We start from the raw sequence: 23,203 nt of genomic DNA, 5'->3' as shown, positions 1-23,203 counted from the left end.
ATCGCGATACGCGAGTTAAACCTCATTCAAATTACTCAAGTTACTTAAATTTAAACCACTTGTATTTAAATAGGTTTAAGTCAAGCCTATGTTTACACAAGTCAAGTTACTTGTATTCAAGTGGTTTGAAGTCAAGAGTAACTTGAATAAAAATGGTGTTGGAAAAGTTGGTGTCTGCTGGTTATTTCGTTATGTATTTTTCAAACCAGACATGCACTTTTGACAGATTTCCTGATGTTCACATGTTCGTCGATTCGTTTGAAATTTGTTCTGGATGGTACAGTATACATCATGGTATACGTAAATTAGTGTGTATTTCAAGGAAAGGATATTTCAGGTCAAATATTATAACATGTTCACATTGGTCAAAGTGTCCCAAATCTGAACGTGCCTAGACGAAATAAAAGCTTGTCAAAAGTCAAATAAAACAATACGTTTACATTAGTGAAATTGCTCCGAATTACTAGCATTCAAGTAACTTGACTAATCTGAACGTGCCTTTAGACTTTAGACGGAACAATAGAATCACGGTGGCCGTCCCCAAGTTCCCGTTCCCTGATTATGTATCTTCCTCGGTGGATGTTTTACATCGGACAATCTCGCTTATCCACCGGCGTATCGTACATATGTACGCGCATGTATCAACTTGTCACGTAGATGATGCCCTCTACTTGGCCTGGCAACTTCCGACTGGCAGGTCTTCCCTTTCTCTCCTCGCGGGTCCCCGGGCGACGCTTCCACGAGTTACCCAGGGTGAGAGTGTGCAAGTTTCAACTTCTCTTTGTCCCCCGTTCTCTCCTCGCGCCCTCCATCTGCCGCTGTTCTTCTCCACCTGTCTCTGCCTTCCTGCCCCAGCTTCTCCTATAAAGTTAGGTCAGACCAAAGACCTCTTGATGGTCGGCCAGGCCAGAGCTACGACATGTCCGTACTCCTTATTGGTATCGATAAACCGTGGAGGGCGCGAAAGGGTGAGCAGCGTCCGTGGACGAGCCAATATAATAGCTGTCGCGCGACCTGTGACCCCAGAGACGGAAAAAAGACCGGAGCAGAAATTGTGCTCCGATTTTTACCGTCTCGTCGACGAGAAAACGGCGGGCAAGTTGGAATCGACTTGGACCCGGGGCTCGATTGGTCGTACAATCTTCCTTGACGTGTTATTGGCCGCGAGTTAATGATACGCTGGAACAAGGCGCAATCTCGAACGATGCTGATCTGAACTTTGAGCAAGATTTATACACTTCCGATGCTGTTTTCCATGGTAGCCTCCGGAGGAATCGACTTCTAAAATAAGGATAGATCGCGACTTAATCGGGAGACTACTTCGAGAAACTTTCTCCCTTGTAATTGTACCTTTTGCTCGAACTTGGTTTGGGGTGATTCGTTCTATCATGCGACCGCCGACTACTGTCCAACTCGGTGAATCGTTTCGCTCTTGCTCGCGGGGATCTGGGGTGATCTTCCAGGACTTATTTTCATCGCAAGTTGAACAGACGAGGGTCGTTATCGTGCTCCACGAGTGAATTCTTCTCGACCTTTGTCTGATTTAACGAAGTACCGCAACGTGACTATTTAATTAGCTGATAAATATATTTCGCTGGGGTAGAAATAAAAGGGAACGGGGCTTGTTGCCAATGAAAGACGAAACAGCAAAGACGGAACGATGGTAATTTAATTGCGCCTAGGCTTGTTGTTGCCGCGCTTCTTTGGCACCCTAAACACCAAGCCGCGACAGCTGGCAGGGACGTATTTACTCGATTCCTCTGTCCCTGGTTTCTGTGTGTTCCCACCCTCGCACATCCTCTCCCCTGTTGTTTTTATTGCCGAGTCGGGCACCGAGTTCCACAAGCCCGCAGGAACGGTTTTGTCACCCGCCTAAAAGGAACTCTGCCGGAAGGAACGGGCGTGAGTCGTAGGAAAAAGGAAACGTTCCCTCCCCGCGCGACATCTTCCCATAAACAAAGAACGCGGAACGGCTTCCTTCAATTTCGCCCCCGAGTCGATGTATTTTTACGTTGCTTCGGTTAACACCGTTTCGCCCTTTTCATCGGAGTTTATTCTCGAAAATCGAGTCCTTTTGTCGGCCCTCGGTGGCTGCAAGACACGTGCGTATATCTTCGTCGTTTCTCGACGTTTCGCCTTGCCGCGTTCCTTCCTAGATCGACGGCCGTTTTCGCGGAGGAAATCAGTTTCGAAATGCAGATTGAGCTGTCGCGAGGGAATGCAATTTAAAACACAATTTTAGGAAATGTAATTTGCCCATGACGCACGTCCGTCCGTCAAGCCAATTAATAGCGTAGCTGGTTGTCCGTCCGTTTTCATTTACCCGATAATTGGTCCATCTATAACAGCTTCTTCCAACACGCCGGGAAAGTAAATTGTTGGAACAACAATGTAATTCCTGAACGTAACGTTTACCACGTCGGCGTTCTATCCACGCAATTTCCGTGAGCAACCAAGCTATTCCGTTGTTCGAACCGACGTTGATGCATCTGCGCGCACTTTGCGTCGTGTATAGAGCGAGTCACAAAATTATGGGCGCCGACAGAAAACTAATAACACGTGAAATGGAATGTTAACAAGAGTAATTTCGATGCATTTTATTTCATAACGTGTTAATCGTCTGTGTCTAATGAAACATTATTTAACGAAAATATAATGACAATAATAGCTCATTAGTTTTTTGGGGAAATATAATTAATATTCATTGTTACCAAGTATTTCATTTTTGTATTAGAACAATATACACTGTATGGCAATAGCAGCGAATAATGGAACAATGCAGAAAAGGGGAGCAGTGTTTAACTCGTTATTGTTTGATTGACGACATAATGGCCGGGGCTGTACTGTCGTTAAATCTTAACTAGACGTAGAGTCATTGACGCATTTCGTAGAATACTTGCCAGCTTTAAAATCAGATGTTGCGCGGGAACGAACCGCGGTCGTTAGCGAACAGCAAACATTCGAGAATGTAATTCTCCACCTCCCTGGAGGTGTAAATAACAGGCTCGTAAATCGTCGTTCTTGCAAGAACAAAGTGAATACGTTTCGCGGCGTGATACACCTCGATCGAGAAATTATTCAATTTCATGAACTTCCTGGAACCTCGGCTAACGATACTCGACCCAGTTCCGTGGAAATTATAATTTACAAACGCGCGTGACAAATGGTCGCGCGGGAGCTCGCGTACGTATTATGTTGTTCATTTGAATGAAAAACGCCTCGACAGACAACCAGGGCTAAAATCGATGCGGGTCTAATTTATCGTTGCTGATTTTCTTCCGCTTTTTACCGTGCCCTTTCATCCAGCGTAATTCTTCGATGTTGCATCCTTTAATTTATCGCGTTCGCTTTAATTACGGTCAACAGAATTTTCAGCGGGAAGTCTTTGAACATTGCCCAATCAATTTGCGTTGACTTGACGGTGCGCGTGCCGAGGCGAAGGCGGCGGAAATTGAAAAGAAATTAACTTCTCCGTCGGAATAATTAATACAAATCACAGCTGTAATTACGTAGACTACAAGAAGATTCAGGAAAGGTGCTGAAGTTAATCCTCATTGGTAAATTAAAATTTCCTTTAGATAGTCAAAGTTTGCGAAGCTCCCCGCTGGGTCTTCCTCTTCCGTGTCTAATTTAAATTCATCAACTAACTACTTTCGCGTGCAAACTCTTATTTAGTTTATTACCCTGTTTATCGTAGCTAAATACATACTCAGCTTTTTGAAGCTATGATCGAGTTTGTTCGAACTAATAGGGTTTGGTTTCAGTCTTTTCAAGAGAATTTCAAGTTTCGATATTAATTACATCTTCAGTAGTAGTTGAATTTCGTTCACATCTTTTCGAAACTTCAAATTCCTGCATAAATACGCGAGTGTCTCGTGCTTCATTTATCACAAATAGACGCAGTCAACCACGATGAATAATCTGTACTCGATAGCAGCAATCATTAACCTATTTCCTGAGAAAAAATAATAGAAAAGATAGACTGTTCCAAGTCACGTTCCATCAAGGTTTCAATACAAGCCAAAAGAATCAGAGTAAACAAGTTTCTGAAAATTTGCCGACCAGTTACTTAAAATTCTGAATGCGTCATGTAAAACGATATCAGCGTTCTTCTCCAAACTTCCCAACTTCCGTACCGTATCGAGATTCTCCTCGGTACCGATGCTCCACTATCGTCCAACTTCTTTCATCTATCTCTCGGGAGTTTCGACGCAACACCAGTTGGCTGGTCACTTGAGAAACGCGTCGATCTTCAACCGAGCGAGAAATCGTAGCGAGTGGACGTCTGATATTCGGTGGACTTGCCCGATTCCGAAAGAGGCGTCGCGAGTTACACTGCTAGAGAACGTAAGGCGAAGGCACGAGGAGGAAAAAGTCAAAAGGGCGAAAGAGAAAGGAAAAGGCTGCCAGGAGGGCCAAGCGTTCCAGCTGAAATATTTACCCGAAGCAAACAGAAAATTCTAGCGTGACGTTCCCCTCTGTTTTCTCTCGTGGCCGTTTTCCTAAAATTTGGTACAGTCCAATCTGTGTCCTACTACTTTCAAATATCACTATTCGCGAGAAACTATTGTAATTTGATATTACAAATGTATATTTTTTAAGTCCACGAGGAAAAGGAATTAAAATTTAACATTGACTTGAAAATTCAATTTCAATCTGAAGTTCCAAACTTAAGCTTGATATCAAATTAAAAATTCAACGTTAATACCGCAGTAAAAATTCTTTTTTTCATTTTTCTTTGTGCTTTCGACCTAGACTCAGTATCAACTTGCAAGTTATTGCGTGTTCACAATTGAAAAATCAAGTCAGTACAATACTCTTACGTTGATTTACGCTGCGCCTGAAAGTTTCACCTTTCCTCGAGGTATTCTCCCCTCCCAATCCCTGCCTTTCCTCCAACCAAGGTTGCGTCAATTCTCCCGCAAAAGTCACTATCGCCACGATGAAAACACAGTCTCAGCGTCAGGGTCATGTCAGCGTGTGTGGTACCAGTCTGGTTAATGGATGCCCGACGGTTCGCGAACGAGTGCGAGTTCACGCGCAGCGGAACTCGAAGCTCGCGTGGGGAACGTGGCTGTCGTGGAGAATGCAGCGAGAAAAACGCGATCGCGTTCGGAGCCGCGGGGGAAAGGGAGGACCGAACTAGCCAGGGGATTGTGTTTCCAAGGGGCAGGAAAGATGGGCTATGAATAAGCGACAAACAGAGCAAGGCGCGCGATATTCATGGCTTGTTTGCGTCGTAAGCGAACGCGGGATCAAGTTCACCGTAAATTTATGCGCCTGGATCGACTCTATACCCGGGAGCTATTCGAGTATCCTTGCGATAGAATCGAATGGAGTCGCTATAAATGACGTTTCGTTTCGCTGTTCGGTTGAATTAAATTTGTTGAGGAACTCAAGATCATTATATCTAGAACTGGGTTCAAAAACAGGTGCTGGAATTTTTAAGGGGTGATTCTATGTGCTAAAGTAAGAAGGAAATCAAGAGTAATGAAAATGTGTAGCAAGCTTCGTTTCAGAGTTCTTAACTGTGGAGGAAACGTCGGCTGAAATGTGTCTGACTTGGGACTTATTCTACTGCCAGTGTGCTCTCGTCAGGTTAGATACAGCGAACTCAGTAGAACAAGTCTCCAGCCAGACACATTGCAACTAAACGTTAACGATTAATAATTCTTGATTTTGACCTGTAGAATTATCCTTTAAAATTTCTAACACCTGTTATCAACCACTTTGTATAGGATAAATCAATATTTATTCGGAATGTATCTATAGAATTTATTTGACACAGATACATATTTGCAATACATATATGTATATCTGTTTCACCAAATCTCCTTAACTTTTAATACATTTAAGTATATTGGCTTATTGATGCACAAGTTTATTTCTTGATAACTATTTTAGATGTACGTTACTATAAATAACATAAATTTAAAACATTCCGAATATTGTCTTATGAATATTATTGTCTCACGCTTTCTTTTCTGTTATGGGTCGACGAAGTTTTGACTTTTAAAACATTCTTCTTGTTCCTCGACAAAATATATGATTGTTGGGTCTTGCAGGTACATAAACGTGTATTGCCAGTTCGTTAGAGTTGGTCGAGTTTCCAGCTATGCGGCGAATTAAATTTCGCGTTACCGGTGATCGCCCTGGAATCAACTGCTCCCGCGCTGGGGCAACGTAGTTTGCATACACGAAATACAACAAATAGCACAGCTTGGTAGCATCGACAGAACTCGTTCCTGCTGTTTTCATATTTTCTGTGCCAGACGTAATTTCTGCTATTTCGATTTTTGTGAAAAAAAGAAGCGCAAGAAAATAACCAGTGGATTCGATTCGGGTTTACACGAATGATGATCACCCTTCTCGACTGTATCCTCATAACGCGATCACATTCGAGATCGTGGAAAAACTGCAAAATATTCGACAGCATCTGTTGTCGGGCTGGGGGAAGGGGAGCTGGAAAACGCGAGCAGATGACAATCGGCTGGTAAAAGTTGGATGGAATGTCTGTCAATCTGTCGATCTATCTATACGCGTTGTACCGCAGAAAAATATGGAGATCTATTTTCCTGCCGTTTTTCGATAGGAACGTGAAAATGGGAAGCGACACAGGGGTTGGTAAACATTTTTTCCCTTTTTTTCTCTTTTTTCAAAAGCAGATCTACGGCTTTTTTTATGGGAATCTGTCATTCGAGAGGTATCAAGGGGGTTTATACTTTCGTGAAAAAAAGATTCGCTCTATTTTTAGATACCGCCTATGTTATAAATGTGCATACTACACTGTAAATATCTAGTCGTTAACGCGCCCATCAAAGTGGTTAGGATGCTTGCAGTATCTCAGACATTCGTCTGATAGGGCAATTATTCCTGTGTCAGAGAACACGACGATAGTTGCCCATTTAATTTATTTACTCGCACGTGCTCACGTTGCGGAACACTGACCACCGACCACAATTTTTAATTGATCGACAAACCAACGGTGCCACGATCTCTCGTGAAATTACCCATTATGCTAACAAGATTACTCATTCACTTTCTTATGAAGTGTCAGACAAATTTATGTACCAGAACTTGTTCTACGCAAACATTAAAGCACTTGAGCTTTACGATACTGATAAAATTGATCAAATTTATCACACACTGAGTTATTTCAGCTTTGGAATATTAATAGAAAAAAAAAACTATATAATATGTGCCATAAATTATAAAACGATAAGTGCTTGATAATAATTAAGAAATATTCAGTTGGAGAAATAGAAATCGAGGGGAGTTCGGTAAACACTTTTGACGAAATTCAACGCAAAAAGGGGAAAAACTGTCTTCAAGAGGCGTTCAGTCGCCGCGAAATGAAATTTCCGCGTATTTATTTTCACCCGTAGTCTTTCGAATGGACTATTGAGGTGCAATTACATTTCCGTGAGATGGAAACAGAAAAGCGAGCTCGGTGCGCAATTTCCGTCGTAAACGTTTGACGTTAAATGCATCGCGCGTTACGCGTTGCATCCATTATAGGGAGTATATATAATCACGTTTTTAGTTGGGAGAAAGGGCGAGGCTGGACCGCGAAAAACCGTTCTTTTCGTCGGGAACGTAATTAAACTAATTTCATTCGGCTCGGGAATCGATCGCCGAACTTCGGGAAGCGATCGAAACTGACCGATGACTGCACAAACGAGAAATTCGCTTTTGTAAACTCCACGATGAGTAATCAGAGGAAAATGTAACCCGATTCGCTGAAAGCGCTTTCTGTCACACGGATTTATATTAGCGTTATTATTAATGGAAGCAGCCTTTTTTCGTAAAGCCTTTTAATACATAAATCTATTTACCTTGGGAGGTAGACAGAACTGAAAAAAAATTGTGCATGAATTTTAAAAAATTTCGAGGCAGAAGCACGGAGCAGAGCTTTCGCGAAGGTAAATTGGTAACCAGAAGCTGCAATATTTTAAAGTCCCTTTAGACGAAATTAAAATTTACATCAAAATTTGTTGAAAGCGTGATGTTATTACGGTACGCAGGAAAGAAGTATGTTTAAAACCAGTCTGGTGTCCGGCTGAAATTCAATTAGCTCTTACGTGTGTTGTGTGTCGTAGAAATCTCGAAATTCTATCTTTCCTCGAAGCGTTGTTCAATCGATACTAGCCGACAACGATTCCAATTTACTTTTAATTTCCTTCGAGTAGCTCGGTGTATAATCGACGAAGCCAGTCGCGGACTGTCGGCAACTGGCCGGCAAATATTTGATCGTTGGTACGATTAGTGTTCCGAGTAAACAGAGGCCTCGCTTGAGCATCGATTAAAAGAGAATAGTTGATTTGTTGTTCCTCGCGAGCCGCGCTCGACTGAATGGAATCTTTGATCGGCCGCGAGCCGCGCGATAGTTCTAATGGAAACTAATGATACTTAATGCGGCTTGGTACCGGTGAATGTTTACTTTCATTCACCGCTCGGCTCTTAATCACAGCTCTGGGCCTCTCGTTGTTTTTCTCTGCATAATTGCTCCCTGGAAACTCTCAAGCTCGCACTTTGCTTTATCCTGAATGGACTTTCATGTACACGGGATTGCGCAGAAGTTAACAAACAAATAAATTTATGAAGACTTCGTTTCTGGATATTCTGGGCTCTCGGTGTAACGTTATTGAGAAATTTTTATGAATGATTCATGAAGTTGAGTATTATGGAGTCATAGCTGCGAGTCAGAATTAGAGTAAGTAAAACTGGAAGTGAAGTAGAATGAGATTGTAGTCAGACTACTAATCAGACAACGCGACGTGCAGCAATTTTTAAGCGGTGGTGAGAAGTGTTAATTAAATTCTGGAGGCTGGCAAATGAACCTGCAAATTTATATTTTTGTAAGGACAGAAAAGGAAATGGAACAGGAATAGAAATTTGTTCTAGTCACTAAATACTGTAATGTATATTGTGCTTATGTTGCATAATTATGCATGTTTAAATTTCCCATATATCTATAAAGATTCATAATCTAGTGACAATATTAGATGGAATTAGAAGGTTGTTTCTCAGTAGATAAATCAAACAGTATTTTTTAATTTCAAACTCAACACCAAACCAACTCAGGATTCTCGAAATTTTCCAACTCAGAGCTAGCCCAGATTATTGCCCAATTTGCAGGTAATTTGACTTGCCCCTCCCGTGGCCCCAGCGTCGAAGGGGTTAATACATCATTAGATACGCGCGAATAGCAGCGTAAACGTGTTTAACGTCGCGCACGCATACCGTTTTGTTTATCCGTTAATCAATGATAAGCGATCGACGCCGGGGTGGTTTACTCGCGATCGATACAGGGTACGTAACGACTTCCCTTTATCGACGTCTACCCTTAATTAACGTTAACGAACCGAGATAGCGGATACACCTCTGTGAAGTGCTCCGCTCTGCTTAGTTTGTATTCGTAGATGCTGCTGAATTTCGCTACGGAGGCTGCTCGCAAGCTTCCCCCGCCCCACCGTTTGTCCACCTTGTTAACGTTATGTGCTTTATGTCGAATTGCGCCGATTCCTCTGCACGCTGGCTAATTGCCTACCGTATCAGTCGGCGCGTGTTTCAGCACGTTATCTTGATGCCTCCTTCTCGGACGAGCCGCGCGAGATGATTTCTGCCCCGACGAAAACGCCTCGGGTATCGATTCCGCGAACATACGAGCCCTTCATATGGAAAGGTAGAGTTTACAGCGATCGATGCGTCGCTCGAGAGCGATTTACGACGCGCAGATAATGCAAGCCCTAATTTCGCCACGCTTCGACGCAAATTTGCCTCGCCTATGCCTGATCATCTCCGCGACCACGATTCCGTTTTTCCCTCCCCTGGCTAACGACGACTCGACAAAGGGTCGCCAGAAGTTTCGAGCGCTCTCCCGCCGAGAGCTGTTTGGAGTAAACGTCTCGACCCTCTTGATTGTCCCTGGCGAAGCTCGTCGGTGTTTCATCAGTATGCTTCGTACGACGCGCCGAGTGGTTTGCCGTCTGAATAAGGAAATTAAACCATTTATATGAGGCTGCACGGCTATCACGTGGCACGAAATACGGGTGGGCTTTGCCGGAATACTCCCCCGCGCGATTTGTCTCCTCGCGCTGTCTTATTCTTTCGCGCTCAAGCCGCTGGAATTTTATCGCCGTCCCGAGTCCCGCCGAGCAAGAACATCGCGACTAGGTGTTTCGCAACCTCTCCCTTCTGCTCTCCTCTGCTCTCCTCTGCTCCTCCTACTCGGCACGTTTTTCTGCCGAGTTACGTCGCGGACCCACCGACTGTTCCGCTCGTTTTGCTAGGGAAATCCAACGTGTTTACGCGCGGCACGCTTCGTTAATTCGCCGAGTAGCGTTCTCGTTTTAATCGATGCGAAGAAACGATGTTGTTTGTTTCCGCCGTTTTACTAACCCCTCCAAGGTATGTTGGTTTAACCGAGCGTAGACGCGTCTAAGGAGCACTGTGATAAAGTCGAGGAACGAGGAGTCTGCTATTGCTCGTTTGTGTCTATTTTTCTAATGTGCTCGATGGATTCGTCACACAGCGTTACGAATGTATCTGTCATCGTAAGACAACACAAGTCATGTGTTTTTTTTTTCGACACATCGACGCTTAAACTTGTTAACTTCAATACTCCCTTATGGACTTGTTTTTTTGAACTCTTATTTTTAAGTGAAAAAATTCTTTTAATATAACGTAGGTCGTTTAGCCTTACAATTGTAGATAGCACAAGTCATGTGTTTTTCTTTTCAAGACATCGACGCTTAAACTTGTTAACTTCAATACTGCCTTATGGACTTGTTTTTTTGAATTCTTATTCTTAAGTGAAAAAATTTGTTTAATATAACGTAGGTTGTTTTGCCTTACAATTGTAGATGTAGAGGTAGAAATTAACAAGCAGTTTTCAATAAAAAAGATTTACTTATTTACAATTACTCTCCACTCAATTTTTATAATTACTATCAAATCAAGTTAACTCAATTTTTTGACTTTTAAATGCGAAATCTGACACTCGATGGCAATAAAGCGAAGGGAACGACGGAGGAGCACCAGGCAGATACTGCTCGCGTGAAATTGACTAACTTGGGCAGTCGCCCCCTGTTTTGGACCGTGTTCTCCCTGCTCTTTTTTCCCAAACGACTACCAAATGAATGGTTCATTTCCATTCTTCGCTGAAGGCTCGTGTAGCCCGTCGACCCGTTTCCCTTTCGGGTCAAATGATCCTCTCTGTGAGGGACCGCGCAAACTCGTTTCCACGTGAGCTACGTCGACCTCGTTGCGCGACGAGCTTGTGCAAGGGGCGCGTTACATTTATGCAGCGAGCTTTCGAATCGCGCCAAAAGTGAATTACCGAAAATGAGAGGACTTGCACCTCATTCTTGGTAAAATCACAGTGAGCAACTGTGTCCTACATGTTATATGAATAGAGTGCATAGTATCTTTATATTATTATGTCTCTCCAGCAGTAGGTATCACTGTAATATAATCTCAGAAGCGTGTCCTAATTATGAGTTCGTCAGTGCATGTTATACATCCATATCTCTATAGCTAACAAATACTGTACATTTTTTCATACGAAAGTTGTACGACTAATTTCTCATTGCTCGAGAATTACGACAGATAAGAACAGACAACGATAAAAGCAGTGAAAGAGAATATAGATCGTGGATACAACGTGAAATTCGCGGTTTCCATCGTTGCCTTGGAACATGAAAGTTAGATGTAACCAGACTTAACAGTATCCGCCCGTTGGGCCGCGTAATGAAACGGAATTGTATTAAATTGCGCTGTTTATCTCTCACGAGATCAGCCACTCGGTCTCTCGGCGAACTTTTTTGCGCGAACCGTCGGGCTTTTGCGCAACGCTTTCTATTATCCCTCCGGGGCTCTGGAAGTTTCAACTCTTTTCTCGTATCAGCGGGACGAATTAAAATTCACACCAGTTTGTGATCAAGCGACTCGCGATGCGGTCGCACGATTAAAAAAATTCGGGAAACGTTCGCTCACGCTAGATCGCGTGTGCTTTTGCGGATTGTAGCTGCGCGTGCTTTTGCGCGAACTGCAAAGCGTGAGCCGCGAATTAATTGCGAATCGTGTGGCCGAGAAGTTTTAAACATAGTTGTCGTTTCGACGTTGAACACTGACTTCAAGGTGCATTGGTGATTCATCAAGAAGAGGGATCGTTGAAGAGTTTTAAACTTTCGGTTGGTAAAGATGAGTTAATTTGTGGCATTGCTAGCAAAAAATTCATTCGCTGTGGAAAATTATAATCAATAGTGCAATGGGAATAAATCAACTTGCTTTGAATTACAAATATGTATTCAAAATTTGAGTATTTGTGTATCCGTATATTTAAATATTTTAATACTTGAAAATTGGTATATTTAAATATTTGAATGCTTGAATATTTGTATATTTAAATATTTTAATATTTTAAAATTTGCATATTTAAATATTTGAATACTTGGAAATTTATATATTTAAATATTTGAATATTTTAAAATTTGTGTATTTAAATATTTGAATAGGCGAAAATTTGAATCTAGAGGAGCTTTTATAAGAACCGCGTCAGTATAAATTATGCTTAAGTAGAAGATGCATGTGCTGGTCAGACGGTGTAATAGTCTACAAGTGTAACCATAGCAGCGAATAGAAAACCCTGAAAGCTCAAACTTTGCGACATACTCATCTGGAAAAAAATTGCCAAGGTCTCTGGCGACTTAATCCCCTCGCATTTCGCTGCACGCAACCGGGCTGAAGTCAAGGAGCCGAGAGAGACGGAGGCGAATGTCCTGACAAAACGGTACGTGTCCTTGGGAACAAACGGGCGATGCATTTATGAGATTTAAATCGCCTAAGCGGTCCATTTCCTCGGTTATGCATTATTCACCGGTTCTTCCAGGTACCTGAATGTTTTATACGCTCTTCTTCTTCTTGCGCGCTCTAGCCTACCCAGTGCTCGAGGAACTTCCAGGATACGTAAGCTTATCACGAGGTCTGAGGGGAGCCCCGATAGGAATGACAAAGAAAGCAGTGCGGTTAAGGTTTTTGCCATTCGCCGCTGTCTATTATCATTTTTCATCCAGTCGAATGCAAATAATGGCGAGTACCTGAACAGCGTGTCCGCCATGTATTTGCATGCATTACGCTGCGCCGGTGTTGTTGGCTCACAACTTCCCCCTTTCAACTGGTCACTTGTTACTACACGTTTAACTACTCCAAGCAATGTGTTTGAATTTTTCCTCGCGTGATACAAAGGAAGATCGAAAAGGATCATTCTGTCTTCAATGGAAGTTATGCTCCAGGATCTAACGAAAAGAACCTATGAATTGTTTCGCGAATTGCTTCTTCAGACTTTTTTGAGCTGTAAAGGGGATCATCCAAAATAAGTTCACAAAGTAATAAGGCGCAAATCTCTTCCCTGTTCGAGCAATAAATTATCACAAATATACAAGTCTAGTATCGCGCGTGTGTTTGGTAGTTCATTTTAAAAAAATATTACACGTTATTGTTCTTTTCAATTAAAATAATCAACAAATGGAAGAAAAATTTAATGGTAATGTCTTGTGTACCTTCAGTTTATTCTCCATTGAATACTCGACATACTCGTAGGAGGGGTACTCTATATGAAAACATAAAACGTATAGGTTTCCTCTGCATTGCAAACACTTAACAAATAAATGTTGCTTTCATACAAGTGCATTTACTATTCTATACATCAGCTGAAAATGCTACTTCGTTAACATTTAAAAATTAATATATTTTTAATCATTTATTTCTCGAAAACGGGAGAGATTTACACCTTACTACTTTGTGAGATTATTTTGGATGATCCTCTTTACAGCTCAAAAAGATCTGGTAAAAACGCCAGTTGATTTTACGTTCTTCTCCACACATCGAAACGATTTTCAACCGCTGCCACTTCCCAAACCCTCTTCTCGTTCCGTCGCGTTTTGATTTTGCTCCCTCGTCCCTTGTCGCCTATATCCTCTATCGTTTCGATTTTCTCTGGGCATTCTCAAGAAATGTAAATTCGGTTGGCAAGCGTTGCAAGCCACGTGCAATCGCATCCCGTGTGCACGCTGTCTCTCGCTCGGCCGGTTTTGGTATTCTGGCCTGCTCGTCCACGAATTCACCTCGACGTCCAGCAGGAATTTTCGGATCCCCTGCTGCCTCGGGAGACGACATGGCCAATGTCCAGTTTCGTGCTTGCCTTGCCCCCTTTAATTATCCCTCTTTTCTGCTTTGCCCCTTCCAACACAGGACACCGTCGAAACTCACGTTCACCTTTTGTACGTGACGTAAGTATGCCCGATTCGTCGCTAGATCTTCAATTTTCTCCGTCTCGCCCCCAGGCATAGGGAGACTTTTACCTCACAAAGGTACAATGACTTTATCAAACTGAATTGTCCTTCGCGAAGGACACTGGTGTGACCGCCTTTCCCTTCTAAGAACAATTTATTTTGAGAATCAGTTGTTGAGTTACATGGACGACAGTGGACGAGGAAAGTTCGCGCATCGGTGACGAGAGATTTCAGCTTGTGAAATTTTGTTTTCGAAACTGTGCCGCTGAGACCAAAACAAGCACCTTCTCTTCTGACCACGCTACACCAGGATTTCCTGGAAGGGGTAGATATTTGCATTACGTATCGCTGGGTGGTTGTTAATGTAGTTGAGCTTCAAGTTGTCTCCTGGTGAGTTTACTTGTTTTAGGAAAGCGTAACTGGGAATTGAATTGGCGGAGAGGAATATTGCGGAATTAATCGTGAATTGGTAGAGTAGTATATTTCTAGAGTATAAATATTGTATAGTGGTATATGTATTATAAAATTGTGAACTCGTGCTTGTATTATTCAGAAAATATTTCATTCGTCATGAAACCAGTTTTTAGGAGAAAATTTTTTAATATTAACGACTTGACTATCCAGATTTCTAGTTTAGCGCGTACGACCAGATTATAGAGTTTTATATGCGATATATGGAACAGTTAACGTTTTAATGAGTTTCTGCACTAGTTTTGAAACGAAACCAGTGAATTTTTGCCATATATCGAATCTCAAATAGTTTTTATGGTCACATTACTTCGCAGAATACATACTGTACCTATAATAATGCACAGGACTGAACAAGTCTTTATAATCTTTATTTCCGTTTTATGGCATCTTTTTATATTTTATGAACTCGGAATTGCAGTTCCCCTTTCCCATTAATATTACAGTTCAATTTGCGTTTAATATCTCAGTTTAATTCAATATTACATAAGAATGATTTTTATAAAAAATATCAGAGATAAAAAGCAGCACGCCCCGATCATTTCGAAAAGGAATTCCAGAGTACCTTCCAGGAATTAACGGATCTAGAAGCATCGAATATCCGAAATCGAAGAGGGTACGTTGTTTTCAACAGACTCGGGTTTGTGCAAGTAGATTGTTACGCCCGAAGAAACGATAGTAGAACGTCGAGCGAGTTTATAATGCCGGTTCTGCACGATTTTCGATATTTTATCCCCAAACAAACGGCAAGGGAGATATTAACCGACTCTCCCCCAGGGCTAGTTGTGTATATTGTAGTATAATGTGACCCCTTTTGATGATAAATTTTCAACGATATCGACGTGCCCCTTTGTTCGTTTATTTCTATCGCGCTGCTGTTGGTATTACACCGAACGCGACATCGACAGGGATTTACGTGTAAGCTTGAATCAATGCATTTTGATTTAAAACTTTTTCCCGCTAATATCCCGATGACCATTGTTACCGTGTTCCATTTCGCTGAACGAGCGAAGTAATTTAATATCACGGAGGAATATAATGGGGAGAAAGGAGTGTGTACCTTCCGCGAGATGTAAATTTCAGTTTACTTTCATTAAACCCATTAAATTAAGAAACAGCTTTCTTCCATCGTTTTATATCTCAGAAATGCCTGTAAAATTTCTCGAAAGCTTCTAGAACTACCAAGTTTGCTCCAACCATTAGTTTTACGATTGACCGCGGAATAGCGGAGATAAAATCCAACGATCCTCCCGATTTCGCGAAGGCTTTACGTTAGAAACGACTCTCTATTCCATGATCCATTTTGAATCGAGGGAGGGAATCGAACTAATTACTCACGGCCACGTGGAGTCATCGAGCGCCAGTGTTCGAGTGAGATCGTGGAAAAGGGCCAAGAGTAGTTCCCCGAAATGGCTCTCTTCCCTTTCGTTCTCCTCGCCCCCAGACTCCTTCCGTTCAGCTATGTCCCGTCCATCTTGGCTTCCCCGAGATCGAACAGTCCGAGGTCGCGTAGATGGGTCGGCCATCATGCTTTTACGAGGACGACATCGTGACCGTAGAACGGCGATAAAAATCGGTCATGAAAAGTAAGAAGTTTGTTCCCTTTCACGCCCTTCCGTTCGTCCTCGTCGTTCACGTTGGTCCGCCATCAGATTTCTTTGCGGCCCGATCATGCGCTCGTATTTTACGGTGGCAGCTTGTGTGGCTACCTCCGGTTCTGCTCGCGTTAGGTCCACGAGCTCGTGATAACCCGGAAGGTTTCTGCAGTCGCGATAAAATCATAAGGTACGATCCCTGGGCAGCTGTGGATCGCTCGTCGGGTTGATCTCTTATTCATTGTCCGTTGATTGCCGAGTGCTCGAGGACTTCTTCACGGAAGAGAAGCTCCAATGGGAAAAGAAAACAGTGGGTCTGTGAGCGAAGCGTGAATTGGAGACGGGCCAAGTACCCTGATTTCCAATTTCGAAATTTGTCCTCATAGAAATTGCGCGCTCCCCCCCTGTGACGTTTAGGGATATCAAACAAGCGATCCAGCGCGTCCAGGAGGAGAGTTTCTTGAAATTCAAAGAGATTTCGAGGCGACTCACGATCCCCGCGATCCCTCCTCATATTCCATTTAGGTCACTGCTGTGCCATCACGAACGACTGTTTGTCCGCGGCGGTGCCTGGTGCAAATGAAAAGAAGTGGTCCGCGAGAGACGGGAATTTCAGGCACGTCCGAGCGAGGAGGAAGAGTTTCTCCAGCGGCGCGGATAAACTCTGGAGGCGTCTCGTCCTTACCGGTCATAAATTCCTTCCTCCTCCGCGGTTATCGGGAATAAACGAATTCGTCCGTGCGAGATCCTTTAATCCGTCTTCGGCGACGTCGCTCGCAAGATCTATGACTTCGACCGAGTGAAACGGGCAGGGAAGCGTGCAATGGACGGAGAAAGAGAAACTGTCGAGACTGGCGGGCCGAAAACTGGCTCGCGAAGAGATGCAGCCACGGAACGGGATACGGACGATTAACGAGTGTTTCCGCGAACCCGATCGATCATTTAACCCGAGCCGTCGCCTCTGTTTTCAAGATTACGCTCTACCCAGCTGGAAAGTCGTGCATCTTGGATCACAGTTGATTCTAGGGTATTTCTTAGAGTGCTTTTACTTTAGAGGTAGGATTTGTTTCTTTAGTTTCAAATTTGGAAATTGCTCTGGTGCTTTCGTGTCTAAATTGTTTGTGAAATATTTCAGCATTGAAGTTATTAACGTAGAATCCACATACAGTTTTTAAAATGCCTAGTTTGATTCTATCTTAATTCTAACTTTGAGTTTTTAAACCTTCCTTTCCTTTACAAATTTCAGAATTTTTAAATATTTAATTTGTAAATTTGCTAGGTATTCTTTTCAATTTTCTGAATTCCAGTTGCAGTCAACCTAAATTAAGGTTGAAAATCTGTAAACCTAATTTATGTAATAGAGTTTTTGCAACAAAATAGATTTTCTTTTTGTATCGTGTTATACTTATTAGATACTGAGGAAGATATGTCTTATATTAATCTCTTATTATGCAGACACTATGTGTAGCGAAAAGATATTCCCCTATTTACAATAATAATAATAGTAAAATATTATCCTTTTTTCTTTATTTGTATCTGTTATTATTATTGTTTGAGATTTCGGTGGTCATTCAAAATATGTAGTGAATCGAGATTGCGATGGATTCACGAGGTGGCTCAGGTGCCCTTCTCGGTATTTTTCGTGTGTAATAAAAATCAGCATATAGGAAACTTTACGCCTGTTTGTTTATGCTATGCATGCATGTATCCATATGATCGGTGACATGATAATTCTGATCACGCGTATTTGCAGATGACATTTCGTTCTTAATATTTATGGCCTGATGTGAATACTGCACTCGTTATTTATTCGTTTTATCACCACGCGTTTTATAATACTGTACATGCTTCTAAATTCGATTTAGTGTAATTTCGTAAAATATTCGTTAAATTCTACTATCATCGTACAAATTAAATTCAAACTATACCTTGACACGATACATATTCATTACCGTAGAATGGATTAAACTCGCTCAACAGATGTTTTACTTCCTCCTGAGCCAATTTGCATAGAGCTGCAATTAGGCTACCGAATTATTACTCGAGTAGTCCACTTTTCACGAAACGGAAAGGCAAGTCTTTCATATTTATGAATAGTAAAAGTACATACATACTCTCTACGTCTACACGATTCGTACAACAAAATTTGGTTCCAACAATCCCCCTTATCAAAGCCGACACTACTCAGTCAATATCCAATTTCAACTCCGTCGGTTTCGTCATCTGCGCTGTCCACGCTTATTCTCATCGTCGATGAAAATGCAAATGAGACGTCCCCCGTCTAATGCGCTTCTTGTTCGGTCGATCTCGATTAGCCAGCAGCCGAGTGTCTCATGTTTTTAGAATCCATTTCAATTAGCCGTCGGTGATTAATAAGCCTCTAGTAGTTCGAGTCGCCGCCGTTTCAGACTGTTACGAGGAGATTAATTAACGCGATCGGGTCGTGCTCGGACTGTAGGCCCTGGACAACGTTCTCGCGGGCAAGCTAGAGGCGACGAGAGTTTCCGACGCGATAAGAGGTCCGTCGTGGCAATCGGTCCCCAGGATCGACCGATCGCGAACTTTGTTCAAGCGTGAAACAAAGGTGTCGTCGAGAGCAGCGAGAAGCAGCGTTCGAATCGAACCGCAATTTCCGCGTGTAATTGGAACGGAACGGGACAATGCGAGGTCGTAGACGGTTTTGCGCGACGGTTCCCTTTGGCTGCCTTTCCACCCTCTTAAGCCGACATCTCAGCCGCGTGCTTATTAATTAGATCCACGCGTTCCTCCGCGACGACTTTTCCTCTGCTGAAAACTCAACCTTCAGAATTCGAGGGAATTCCGCGGGAGCTAAAACCGAGATGGAAATTGCCCCTTTTTGACGTGGGAAACGCTCGAGCGCCCTCCTCTGCCCGCTCGATCGAACTCACGGGAGATAAAGCCCCTTCTGAAGAGCGATCGAATTAAATCGAGTGCATCGACCGACTCTCGATCGTGGATCCCCCACGACTGTGAAGTGCAATTAATTATCGTTAAATTGGATCGAGGATATTTCACAGGGGGACGAGTTTGGCAGGCGGGACGTCTTCGCGGATCATTAAGCCAGGGAAATCGAGCATTGCGCGCGACGTTCGAGGAGAATACTCCTAATTGTTAGGCGCACTGTCGAACGATCGCGTTAAGGTCGCTACAGACTATGTATGCGTGATTTGTGATTCGCGGTTCGTGGTTCGCCAATACGTGCAATTCGTCGATGCGACGAATTAACAGTATATACTATGCGCGATTCACAGGATGTGGTTTATGATGCGTTAGTGTGTCATCGTTAAGCACAGCCAGTCACTCCTGTTTTCACTTTCTATATTAAAGTACAAATTCATTAGAATTACTCATAGTTACCTAAGGACTTTGATCATTCTCTCTCCACCTTACTCAATAATTGTTAGACATCACATTAGACTGCACTATACTCTACTCAATCTCTCAGATCAAACTCAGGCTCATCTATCTCACAGTCGCATACGTCAATTGCACTTACTACGTGTCATCGTAGTTAGCTTATCATCAGTTAGCTTAATATTTAGTTGTAACCGGTGTCGTAAATAGAGACGTCACCGAATTATACTATATTGTAAAGTATAATCGGAAAGATTCACTCGTGGACGAAGCAGATCCTTCCCATAGAAATGTTACTAAAGGAAAACGTAGACACCAAGCGTCATGGCGTTAATGTCGAATCCCAATACAGACTATTCGTGTACAAGACACACCACGAACCGCGTATCATGAATCACGATTCACGTATAGTCTGAAGCGGTCTTTATTCCAGTGATTCGTTAGACTGAGACACTTGCCCCGCCTAGGCCGATGTAAACAAGGCTACTCTGCTGGTGGAAAAACCGCCGGCAGGTGTGCCCTCTCGCCGAATAATTAATTTCCTTCCCTATTCGAGGATCCCTTGGCTTCTCAAGGGAATCCCCAGATACCGACCGCTCTTTTCAGAGGATATCTCGTCCCTCCTCGAGGCATCGGGGGTGAGGGTGGCGCCGCAACATCGCGAATTCGCCAATTCCACGGAGGATTTGAGTTTTCGAGCCAACGCCCCAATTATTCCGAGCCTCTTCGCGGTCTGTCGATAACTATATATTCCACGGCTTGGCGGCGGACCTCCGAGGGCAGCTTTTTGCCTTGGAAGGCAGGTTAATGCCACCGGTGGTTTTATGCGATATTCCATTAAGAGGGTGCCTCGGCATCGTTCTATTAAGTCGTCTCCCAGCGAGTCGATGGCCTCGGACGGGAAATATCGGTGGTTACGTCGCCGCGACGTTTATTCCGCTCGGCCTGGGGCCGACATTGCGGCTGGCAGCCCGTCGATTCCGCTTTAAATACGCGTCGCGTACCCTCTGGACGGTCTTGATCCGCGCGCCTGTGCTTCCGCTGAGCGATGGATCATCCATTCGTGTTGTTGAAGGGGGGAATTGGAATTCTTGGATAAATTTAACGGGAAGTTTATTCACAATGCGTAAGAAGCTTGTAGAATACACAGTTTGTATTAGAATAGCTAAAAACTGTTTGGAATTTTGGCTGCAGAACAAATACAGAATTTATAAAGTGGGTCAAATAGAAAAAGTGAGAGATAGGCCTGTTTGAGGGTATTATATGCATACATCATCTTGTGTCGCAAAAGTCGTGGGATGTATGGGGATATGTTCATTTTTGGTGTATTGATAGTGTTTTGACAAAAATAAGAGGGCGTTCATACTGCTGAAATTATGTGAATCTTCACCTTATTGTGACGTTTAGAATTAATAATTAAATAATGAGTGTTGTGAATAGATTACTCATAACAAATGAATTCTTGGTAACAGTAAATTACTCAAAACATAAATTTTTCGAATTTTATTCATGTGGTCATAGTAGTCTGAACCATGACAATTTTTATGGCATATAAAGGTGTTATTTGACAAGTTTATTTGAAATTAAATTTGAAGATCGATGGATTAATTGATCGTTTACGATTTTGTATAACAGTTAACTTTGAATTGTACAATTAAATTTTTGTGTGAGATTTTATTTTGCCCCAAAAAAATGACAAGGAATATTTGTCATGTACATCTCTATGTTTGACCGTGCTCGGATTTAACAGCTTTTGCTTTAGGCTGTCTCTGGCTGTGTGTCTATTTATATCTGTACCCGAATCTGCAGTGCATTTTTATTGATATACCGATGCATCGGTGGAAGTGCTTTAGATCTTATAATGGCCTTATAGTTTTATACTGAATTGTCAACTTTTTATTTATCAATCGATCTTTGTACGGTCAGTTTTATTGGTTTCTTTCAAATATTCACTGTTCTAAATTGTCAATTTTTTTAATTTTCAAAATTTCAAATATTTGAGTATTTAAATCTTCAAATTTAAAAATTTTCAAATTTATAGTTAACTATAAACATAAACTTCTTCCCTTCTCCATCACTTCCTGGCATAAAATCGCTTTCCTGCTCAAAAATAATTTTCACAATAATTTTAATTATAATTATGCATCCTTATATTACATTTCCAGAAGACTCAGCACCTTCAAAGTAGTCCAGCGAATATTCTTTAAGAAAGCATTGATACTGTTTAGGTTACAATAAAAAAATCCTCACCAATATTCAACAAGAACTACAATCCACTAGCTACAAAAGTTCGCGAAACGCAATCATTGTTACAAAAGCAAAAATCCAACTTCAATCTGTCCACGACTCCGTTTATCCTCCTTTTGCCTCGGGTTCCGCATTCTCGCAAATTAAAACCGTCCCGAGTCAGGGAGCAAAAAGACGAACGATCGGAGCGTTGTAGTGAACCGTAAGCCTAGAAGGGCCCGCAATAATTTCGAGCACGTGGGCATGTTAATTGATCGTACCGCGAAATATCGATATTATATCCGTGATACCCGAGATATGGTGTTCGATATCTGCATCGTGATTCGTGCCTGCAACGCTTAATGAAACGGCGAAACATATGAAAATCCAATCAAGCAGCACGCCTATGCGCCCTCTGCGTGTATGCGTGTTCCGCTGTGCTCGCGCGCGCGTTCACGTCGAATACGTAGGTGGAATCGTCGGACTGATATTGTTCGCGTTTAATTTTCCGGTGGCCGCGTTTGTTAGGGAATACTACGAGCGTTGTAATCGCGGCGCGAAATAGAGATCACGGTGGTCTCGCGTTTTCTATTAATAGAAACACGTGTGCACGCATGACGGGGCGCGCCTCGATAAATCAGCGACGATAAAAGGCCGCCCGGCAGCGATCGCTGCATCGCTGGGGACTCCTGAGGCCCACGCACGCCGATACCGAGCTGGGAAATCGCGCGACGCACCACGATTCATGGATCCATAAATCCCGCGCGTCGAACCAGCGATCGCGGACTCGCGCGCATAGTTTAAAACTAGGGGTGCTGCGAACGATAACGTTATCGATTTATCGCGGGTTATGGCGCCCCTCGCTTCCGGGTGTAAGACGAGTGCGCTTCTGAAGCTGCTGAACTTTGGTGAATGTTCAAGTTACTTACAATAGGTGGGTCACTATCTGTGAGCCGAGGATAGCATCAGTAGGTTCACGTTTGGTAATGAAACTCGCGATTACATTTGTTCTTCGTTTCTCTGGGGATTATATTGTTCAGTGGTTATTTGACAGAGAGTTTTGACAGTGATTTAGTTGAAAATTTTATTTCGAAATTTGCAGGGATAACAGTTTCCAGATAGTGACAGTAACGATGGGACGAATGAATTCAGTTGTGAAATGAGTGGTTAGAATGTGTCAGTTACATTACGTACTTCAATCTTTAAATGAGTTTTTCGTGGAACTCTTGCCGCATCATGTAGTCA

At 42.6% G+C, this 23,203-nt stretch overlaps 1 protein-coding gene across 1 annotated transcript in view; it reads left to right on the top strand.

Annotated features, from left to right (window-relative positions):
* The window catches only part of Hiw (MYC binding protein highwire), a 224,811-nt gene that overhangs the window by 83,160 nt on the left and 118,448 nt on the right, over nt 1–23,203 (top strand). The gene's annotated exons all lie outside the window — the stretch shown is intronic.

This window comes from Calliopsis andreniformis, chromosome 2, assembly GCF_051401765.1.
Source record: "Calliopsis andreniformis isolate RMS-2024a chromosome 2, iyCalAndr_principal, whole genome shotgun sequence".
Lineage (NCBI taxonomy): Eukaryota > Metazoa > Arthropoda > Insecta > Hymenoptera > Andrenidae > Calliopsis > Calliopsis andreniformis.
Note: the sequence above shows the minus strand (reverse complement) of the source record. Positions and strands in the feature narration are given on the sequence as shown.